This window comes from Dromaius novaehollandiae, chromosome 3, assembly GCF_036370855.1.
Source record: "Dromaius novaehollandiae isolate bDroNov1 chromosome 3, bDroNov1.hap1, whole genome shotgun sequence".
Taxonomy (NCBI): domain Eukaryota; kingdom Metazoa; phylum Chordata; class Aves; order Casuariiformes; family Dromaiidae; genus Dromaius; species Dromaius novaehollandiae.
In genome coordinates this window covers 109,066,057-109,076,146 of record NC_088100.1, presented here as the reverse complement: position 1 = coordinate 109,076,146, position 10,090 = coordinate 109,066,057, and the positions used below count along the sequence as shown (strand labels likewise).

At 38.2% G+C, this 10,090-nt stretch overlaps 1 long non-coding RNA gene across 1 annotated transcript in view; it reads right to left on the bottom strand.

The window, feature by feature from the left end:
* Window positions 1-2,706: 2,706 nt before the first annotated feature.
* The window catches only part of LOC112980506 (uncharacterized), a 33,574-nt gene continuing 26,190 nt past the window's right edge, over window positions 2,707-10,090 (bottom strand). Inside the window, exon 8 of the long non-coding RNA XR_003258447.2 lies at window positions 2,707-4,236. This is a non-coding gene — a long non-coding RNA (uncharacterized LOC112980506). The remainder of the gene's footprint in view (window positions 4,237-10,090) is intronic.

Sequence of the window (10,090 nt, the reverse complement as noted above, 5' to 3'; positions counted from 1 at the left end):
TCCTTATTCCCGTAGTACTTACATCAGTGAATCATAGTGCTTCTGGTAGCAGCTTTGCTCATGCATTTTATTCAGTCGCTCTGTCACAGAGCTACAGTTAGCAGCTGCGATAGCCAGGGCACCCACCCCTCACCGGCTCCTCTGGGTGCTGCACACAGAGGAGGAGGTAACCGTTCTTTCTGTGCTCACATGGGAGAGGTAGGATGGGAAGCAGAAGTGGCAGCAGATGATATGACTTGAAAGCTTCTCTTATTACTGAACTGTCCATATCACCCTCTTTTCCACAGCGGGGCACAGGGCAGATCACCCTGCCTTTGCAATAGTTCTGCTCCTTAAATTATGCAAGGAGCCGTAAGAGTGGAGACCAGCAATCTCCAAAGCTGAGCTGTGGGGACATGGCCCCTTGGCTGCCTTCTGTCTGGTTCCCTCAGCTTGTCTCTCAGCTGCACAGTGACTCCAGTTCAGCAGGAGATTCAGCAGGAGAACGGCTGTAACTCCTCAGCCTCACTCCTAGCCAGGTGAGAAGGTTATTCTCTAGGGACATCTATATTCAATTCCCCTCACATCGAGGAAGGACTCGTACCTGAGGTTCCCCACTTTTTGTGTGACTGTTCTTTCTGTTCAGCCATTAATGTTCGGCCATTAATTAACACCTAAAATGGAGTTGTGCAATGCTGTGCCAACACCTTCTTTGGAAATAGATCCCAAGTGTTCTGAAAAATAATAGTTTTGGAAAATGTAATTCATGTCTTCTCATAAAACCATACCGCATCTAGTTAAGAACTGTGCATGAGCAATAAGCTATGTAACAGATTATAGAGAATATAAACTTGCTATAAAGTACACAGTTATCCCTTGAGATGGTACATCTATACTGTAGCTTCAGCATAGCTACATAAACAGGTATCATGAGATCACGTAGCCTGAAAATCCAGCACTGTATTTTCAGTGTTAAGCTGCATATGCGACTGGTTCCATTGCCAGCTGCAATGGAACTAAGAATGCAAAGCAGTGCCTAAGGAATAGGTTTTTTTCCCCCACCACCTTCCCACAAACGTGTAGTTAGTTTGTTATGCAAAATACTCTCTCCTCTTGCTAGTTTTCCTGCCATTTTGTTGTGGGTTTGCATAGTCCTCTTTATATCCGTTAAATAATATTAAAACTACAGTGGAGCTATTCTGTTTAACAAGTAACTCTTGATTTCAAACAGTATGGACATCACATTCCTACTGATTTTCAAGGCTATTTCCACATCTCCTGGATTTTTATACAGTAATAAATAAAGCACATCCGTAACCGGTCCCCTCAGTTTCTATCTCCCACCTACTGGCTTCATTAATGATCTCAGCTCTGTCTACTTAAGTCTCTGTTTAATGATTCAGTTCCCCAGTTTTGGTCATTAATACCTTTACAGTTTAATGCAGCATGACAAATGAACACAGTGCATTTCATATAGTTGCAACTACAGAAATGCCTCATTTGGTATTCCTCTCAAACAGAAGTAGAACAAGCACGCTAAAATGTACTAGAAATATAAACAAGCTTGGGGAAAGTATTTGGTGTTTGCAAGTTGTATGCTGCTTCAAAGTGTTTCATGTGTCTGTACACAGCTGAACTGAGTTTTCAAGGTAGTTTAGGTCACAGTTTATATTAATTGCACAGTAAAGTCTTCAGATTTTGCTAATTTTTTGTTTACTTTCAATTCAGTGCTGCTGTAGAGTTGCTTCAATCTGACCATTTGAATCTAGATATCTTAAGGCTCACAGAGTCTAGAAATTGTTCTACATGTAAAAGTTGTTATACTGAATAGTCTGGACTTATTAGTAAAATATTTTTACATGTTTTCTCACATATGTTCCTCACTGCAATATTAATTATAAAATGAGCTCAAGACAATGTGTCAGTAAGGAAGGATCACTCAGAGATCAAATTTCTTTTCTTAGACAACTTAGTCTTAGTCCATTTCTATACCTGTTTCTGTCTCTCCGTCCTTCTGTCCTATCCTGACTAGTGACTTCCTCTGCTATTGAAGTGGCATTTTTCTATCTCCTTCGTAATATTTAACAGTTATTCAACCTTTCTCCATCTTGATGTGAATCAGGGTTCATGGCTTTGTTTATGGTGTTATTACTGAACTGTCCATATCACCTCATCTTCTTGAATAGGTTCAGTTCCCCTCTCCCAGGAGACGACTCTAGAAGTCGCACCCAATTTAACTCTCACTTTCCTTCAGTCTCGTGTCTTCATTACTCTTCTCATCTCCAAGGCTCATAACCTAAGCTCACCTTTGTTGTTCTTTGCTTGTTCTCTGTCAAACCCACCAGTTCATTAATGCTGCAGCTCCATCTTTCCAGTGCTGCAGAAACAATTCTTTTTCTCCCTGCTAACCAACTCAGTAACACACTGAATGTTTCTCATTTTCCCTACTACAGTATCCCACTAGCCAGAACTCTCGCTCTCCCCTCTGCTGTGTTTCCAAAACGCCACTTCCAGAATCAGCTTCCCAAGATACCAAGTCTCAAGTGCATTCTTTCCAAATAAGAATCATTCTCCAAAAAGCAGGTATAAGCCCAGTGGAGGTGGCTGTTCTGTCTTTCACTGTCTAAGAATAAACTTCATTATGCTATGAGCAACTTGTTACACAACCAAGTGACAGAATTATTGAAAAATTACATTTAAAAATTAGCTGAAGGTGACAGAATTGTTGAAAGATTACATTTAAAAATTAGCTGAAGGTATTTAAACCTGAATATAATATAGTCTGCACACAGTTTCAGAATTATAGAAAAACTGTTTCGGCAGTGCTTAATATAGACACCTTGCATACAATGTATGAATACAAATTTTAATAAAGAAGGAAAAAAAATTTAAAAAGAGATTACTTAAGAGATGACAAAAGAATGTACAAGAGCAACACTGACATCTTGCAAGTTCACTATATAATCTTTGCAACACTTCAAGACTCCTATAAGGGTATAGTTTCCTAATACAAGCCACTTCAGATGAGTTGTGAAGACATTCATATTGCAAATAATGTACCAGCTAGGACTCACCCACTCTGTGAGGTAGACTTCACCCCACTCCTTGGTCCTAGGTGGTCAATGCACAACACACAACATCAAAAAATAAAGCAAAGAAGAACCTTAAAACCACATCTCCTGAAACCTCTGCAGGATACAAAATCCCCTGACAACATGTGGGACTATTGGAAACATTTGGCATGTTGCTGTAAGCAATAGATTTTAAGTATAAAGATAACAGTCAAAAACAGTTTCATTTCTGACAATAATGTGTTTTTCAAAGTACTTTTTAAATGATTCTCATGCAACTATGAATTATATTATAAACATTAGAAAAGTACTGCAGGTAAAAATAAAACATGAGAGAGGTGGCATTCCTTGGGTTTTTAATCACAGGGTGCAAAAAGACTTGAAAACAGAGTTTACACCAGATTTAGGGCTAACAGCCAACCTTGCAACTTTTAGAGGTTGACTTCTGGCCAAGAGATCAGATTGTTATTGGTTTCTGAAATGTGCCATTCAAAGAGACACTACTGGAGGGCCCAGAATTAATCCCTAATACAACAAACAGAATCTTCAAGCAGAGACAGTCACTCACTCTTGAGAGAAGTTTATGGAAGATTGAGAATGTTCTGATACTAACGCAATAGACAATATAAATTTTTTTGAAGCTCAAGAAGACTTTAGGCACTGCAGAACTCAAAATTGGAAAGTTCATCTCATCCTCAGGGAGAAGCAAACAGAAAAGCTGGAAAGGCTTATTGCTTTAAAATCACAGTGCAAATGGGGGGAAAAAAAACCCAAACAAACAAAAGCCAGAGTGCAATACATCTGCTAGGTTCACTGTATAATAAAAAAGGAGAGCCTTTTCACTTTATATACAACCTAAAGAATTCACTGCATATTTAAAAGGAAACTTTTTTTTATCTTTTGTAAGGAAGACATTTTCTGAAAGACAGACAAATAATTTTCTACACTATATGAATAGTAGAGTTCTAGGAAATACTCTGATGTCAGTACACTTTCCACATCTCATTCAGTACACATCCACTTGACCATTTGGGGAAACTTCCATCAGTTTGCCATTGAGTTGCTGTCAGTCCTTGACATGTTTCTTCCAGCACATGTTTTTGGGTGTCTGATGGGTACTGAGATCCACATAAAGCAACATTTTGAAGAGGAGAACAGAACAGAATCACCAAAAGCTCCAGGAAGCCTTGAAAAGAATCAGAGTTACTGGATTAACGCTAGACAGACAGAAAAAGAAAATTCCACATTACAAATTTTCTTCCAGCTCTTTCACTCCTATCATAACAAAAGTGTTCAGCTAAATTACAGTCAGAGTGCAACTACCATAATAAATGCCTATTTTCTACAGATTCATTCTTTATGCTATCCAACCCATACATACAAATTTCATAGGATAAATTTTTGATGAAAATATCTTCCACATTCATGTTAGTCCCATTTTAAGAAAGTTTAAGCATCACAGATCTGTTCCAGCTGATCAGTCATCAGGCCTTGAAAATCATCACAGTCATAGAAATATTTAGGTTAGAAAGGATCTGTGCAGGCCATCTGGTCCAACACCCTACTCAAAGCAAGATCAACTTAAATAAGGCTGCTCATGACCACATCCAGTCACATTTTTGAATATCTTTAAGAACGGAGATGCCACTGCTTCTCTGAGCAAACTGTTCCACCCTCATGTGTTAGGTAGTGTTTGACCACCCTCACAGTTAAAAAGACAAAAAATAAAAACAAAACAAAGCAAAAACTTATCTAATCAGAATTTCTCATGTTCCAGCTTCTGTCCATTGCCTCTAGTTCTATCACTGAGCACCTTTAGGAATCGTCTGGCTCCATCTTCTCTGTTCTCTCAAATTAGGTAGTTGCAAACAGCAGCAAGATCTCCCCTTCCCCTTCTCCAGCAAACTGAACAAACCAGCTCTCTCAGCCTCTCCTCGGACACCTTGTGCTCCAGCCCCCTGGCCATCCCTGTTGCCTTCCCTGGACTCGCTCCAGTATATCAATGTCTTTCTTGCACTGGGGAGCCCCAGACTGGACACAGTGCTCCCAGCGTGGTTTCACTAGTGTTGGCTGGAGAGAAATAATCCCTTCCCTCAGTCTGCTGGCTACAAGATAGCCAGTATGCAATCAGCCTTCTTTCTTGCAATAGCACACTGCTAATTCACACGCTCTGTTTTTACAGAACAAGGCAGAAGATAATCTGTTCCCACACCTCATCTCCAATAAATATTTGTCTAAACCCTGAAGCTCAATGTTAGAAAACCTTCCAGAAATCCTTGTCATTAATTACAGCAGTTATGGATATCCAATATAAATACCTACTTCATCATTTCATAAATCCTTTGTTCTCGACCTCGATAGCTTCCTGGGCCTGAAAGTGCTAAAGTCTAATCAAAAGTTGCATAAAAAAGTATTTCCTTTTATCAGTTCTGAATTTCCCTTTTTAAGGTAATCATATTTAAACCAATCTTCTAATTTCAATCAATTTGATTTAAGTTAAAGATGAAATGATAAAAAATTTGGTATAAAACTATTTCAGGATCATCCTTTCCTTGGATATGATTCAGAATTCTCTTAATCTCTTTCATTCCTTTTCCTGCTAAAATGCTAGTGACTAACCACCAGTAACTACTATCTAGCCACTTTGTTATATTTTTCTGCATAGTCCATAACGTCACAAAGTTATCCATCAGTGATGCACATATACCCCTACAGGTGCTGCATTGGTTTGTAAGCTAGGAAATAAATATGAACATTAAATCCTGGGAATTAAATGTGTTTGCCTTGAGATTTTCCAAACTGATGGTTACTGTTTAATATTATTTTACAGGCAGGCATTCATTCCATTCCTTTGGGCTATAGCGAGGATGTGCCTGCATAGTTACTGAAGAAATTGGCTGAAGGAAATTATTATTTTTTGTTTGATACAAAAACACTTTACACCATGTATACTCAGCTTTGGAGCTGGGAAGTCTTCTCACAGTCACTGAACCCCCAAACTTTTTTTTCTCCCTAGAGGTTATTATAGATTTATGCTGGATTGTGCATTGAGGACATCCAGACTATTTTCAATCAATTCTAGCCCTGTCGTATTCAAAACAACAATCTTAAAGGAGTGCATTTTACAAGACCTTTCGTTGGATTCATTCCTCCTTACGTATTTTATCCATAAACTATAAAATACTATGCAATTCAGAAAAAAGTGTCAGGCATTTTTGAAAGGGAAAGTAAGTACTCTGTGAACAAAGAATTTGAAAACGCTGAAATCCCCCAAGACAGCTCAGAATGTCACCCACACAGAAAGGATAGCCGCTGTATTTATTCACTATGGGAGAACATGGCTTGGCACAAAAAATTACAGTAACCTCCCAGAGTTCTAGCAAGTCTTCTGACTCCTGAAATAACATCCCAACTTCTTTATTTTTTGGGTTTTTTTGTTTTCTTTAATCCAACAGAAGTTTCTCTAATCAAGAAAGAGGAAAAACTTGCCAATTATTCATTCCTCATGCAAAGTAGGGGCAGAGTAGCATTCAGTAAATAAGGCCTCTGACAATAAAACAAAATACTGAATGGTTGCAGCTTTGTTGAGCAATATTCATTTCTGTACTGTGAAATGGTCATGGATCTTGTGGGGGAAAAAAGTATAGAAATGGTCAAAACACTGCTAACAAAATAATGCTCATCTTAGAAAACGCTAATTCAGAGAAACTCCATTTTCCACAAAAACATATCAATAGCATTGAACGGTTAGACTGAAAGGCAGCAAGATGGCTCAGAGCTAATTGGTACCACCTTCTGTTTCAGTCCAAATTACCCCACAAGTCAAACAACACTGGATTGGTTGGTTTACTGGTTCTCAGTTTCTTTGCCCAGTAAGCCTTGGTCCTCAGCAGCCTGCTGAGGCTTTTCAATGTCCTGTCCCCCATTTACATGTGCTTGAAATTTTTAAACTTTATTCCTAAAAAAGGGAAATTTTCAAAGATGTATAGTTTTTTTACTGGCAGGAAAATCCACTCTCTGATCAGCTCTATTAGCATAATATGGACACTTATGAAGGGTAAAACAGGACAAGTTCATTTAGTTTAGCTTATTACCACAGGTTTGACTTTTAACACGGTATCCTGTATGTAGTCCATACTTATTCAGACACTCAGTGTACATATTGGACACTCAGAAAAATGAACCCTACATCAGAAAGGTCAGAATTTGATAATGTGTAGTTACTTGTAGCTTCTCTTCTTCAAGGTTGTGCCATAGCATAATGATTGCCAGTAGCTTCCAACCAGTGCTAAGTAACATTAGACTGGCAAAACATGTTTAATAGAGAGCATTTTTTACTTTTCCTTTCCCATGTTTCAGCCTCAACAACTTGCCAAATTAAAGCTAGATTTTTTCAGTCTCCTCTTCTATCCACTCCACCACCAAAGATTAGTCTCAAATTTGCACACTGCTTGTGGATGAGTCCCTCTCTCAATGCACAGGAATAAAATTTACATATTAGTGGTTTGTTTGGCTTTTTTTTTTTAATGGACTTTTGAAATACTTTCCAGCATTTAAGAGTGACAAAACAAATTGCAGCAAGCGTGGTAGTAACTTGGCACTACTTCCCAACCATTCTTTTCCAAGTCTTGCCCTGCTCACTACAAATAGGATTTTTTTTTTTTTTGTACCAAGAAAAATTAACAACCACCAACATGGGATGTATAAGAAAGAATGTAAGATGCAGTAGAAGGAGATTATTCAAAAAACATCCAAACAAGCACACTACAGCTAAAAAAAAAAGAAAAAAAACATAGAAATTACTGCTAAAGTGGTACACTTACACACACAAAACACTTACCTTTCAAAAGATGCAGTGGAGGATAAAAAGAGAGGTAGCCAAAAGAGCAGCAGCTAAACAAACTCAATATTACCCTTTGCTTCTAGATCGCTGACAAGTGATGTGACAAATAAGATCATTAGCCATACAAAACTAGGGCCAGGACTTTTCAGATGGTATCTTAACCTATTCTTAGATTAAAATATTAGTTACAGTCGCTCAGCTGTCAGAAATTGCTTCTAAGTAAGTTGGTGTACTTGCAACATTATCCTTATTTTAGGAGAGTTAAATGTACAAAAATTGATGTAGATGCAAATTTAGGAAATCCTTATTTTATAAATCATATAGAAATGCTCAGTGTTGCTTCCAAATTTTGCTTATACTAGTATTAAAAGTCAGTTTTTGTATTTTTGACAAATAAACTGGAGATATATAGCATTATAGAACGCATCTTCCTATAAAAAATGAGTTGACAGTAATATTGCATGGAACTGTATTGTCTTTGGAGATTCTCTCATGTTTGTCCACATTTTCATGAGTTTCATGCTATAAATATTCTAATGTAATTATGCTTACCCAAATGATATGTCTTTCCCAGCATTGGTAAGAACAAAATTGTGTATGCCTTTTGTTGCCATAACTTGCCATATGTTGACTATGGAAGCTTCTTGTGTTCCACAAAGATATTTCAATTCAGCTCTATTCTGTCTGGACACTCAACCATTTCAGGATAACTATTCGGATGGTTCCACTCCATTACTTTCATAGTAACTGAGTCTATGCGGTCCACACTAATGTACTGACATCTCAGAGATGCATGGAAGATTTAGATGCTAAAGCAAGTTCCAAAACAGATCAGTGCAGCTGAGGAGGAGGAAGAGGAGGAAAGGAGGAAAAAAACAATCCAGAACTAGTAGAGGATGGTAAAGGCTATAAACAAACATCCTGGCAGTCTGCAAGTGATATGATCTGCCAATATACAAACAGCTGCAGGACATTATTCATAGGCAGAGAGGTGCAGAAAGGAGGAGTGGAACGCAGAAGGAAATATTGGGGCAACATGACAAAATTATGGGTGGTACAGGTAGGAAAGGAAAGCACCACTAGCATGACGGGTTCAATGTGGGAAAAAAACACTTTAATCAAACCTACAAAAAGAAAAAGGTTATCAGTACCAGCTAAGCAGTTCCCTGCCAAGGACTTACTAAAAGAAACATCAAAAATCTCAAGGCCATTTAGAACTTCCAGTTCATCAAATTGAATTTATCTTTCTCCCTCAGTGAATACTTTTTCCACGTTCTGAATACATCTGTTGTCACCATGACTGCATTTAACTATAGATTCAATTTAACTTGCTCCTTATCACGCAACTAAAACCAAATATCAGCAGCATCATGAACACAAGTCTGAAAAAAAAAAAGACCTGCTTGTTCATTGTCTTCCAGAAAGAAGTGCATAAAATGTTATTGTTCTGCTCACAGGTCCTGTAATCCAAATAGCTCTGTATGCAGCAGATATACAGGGGCTATTCTAGGCAACAGCACTCTAAAGAGATAGGCATTGGAGGGAGGGGATTTCTCGGTGTATTGCAAAACTTTCACTTCCTTCTTTTTTTAGGCAATTTCTCCTATGTTCAGTACAGACAATACTGGCCAACCATCCACTTCAACAACTGTAGCCAAGGATTACGGTCAGTGGATCTATGTCATACTTTTAAATGTAGTTTTTTTGGTTGATTCCAATTAAGTTCTCTAACTCCAGCTTCTAAGACAGTCGTGCGCACTTGCGGGGGAGACACTTTGAATTCCCAGGCTTCAGCCCCTCCCAGGACCTGACCAGTTAACTGTGAACTGAGCCCTTTATCTTGGTCTCCACCTAGGTGTCACTATACAGAGATAAAATTCCAAGAGTCAAAGGGGGAAATCTGACTCATCTTTTCACTCCTTTCTTCTCTGCTCACCCTGATGAAAACAGGTAAATCAAGGGCAAGAAAACCTCTTTTCATTCTAAACCCACATTCTTCTCAAATGAAGCTTCTTTCCTCAAATGGAGCAGGTTACTAGGTATCAGCAAACCGGGCATCTATTCTACCAGATTAAAGCAATCTGAATGTACGTATACATGCTATTGTACATACACATAGCTGCAAACACAAGCTACTTAGCTGGACAGTTATTCAGTGTAAAATTAAATAATTAAATAATCTTTTCACCAGATTCAT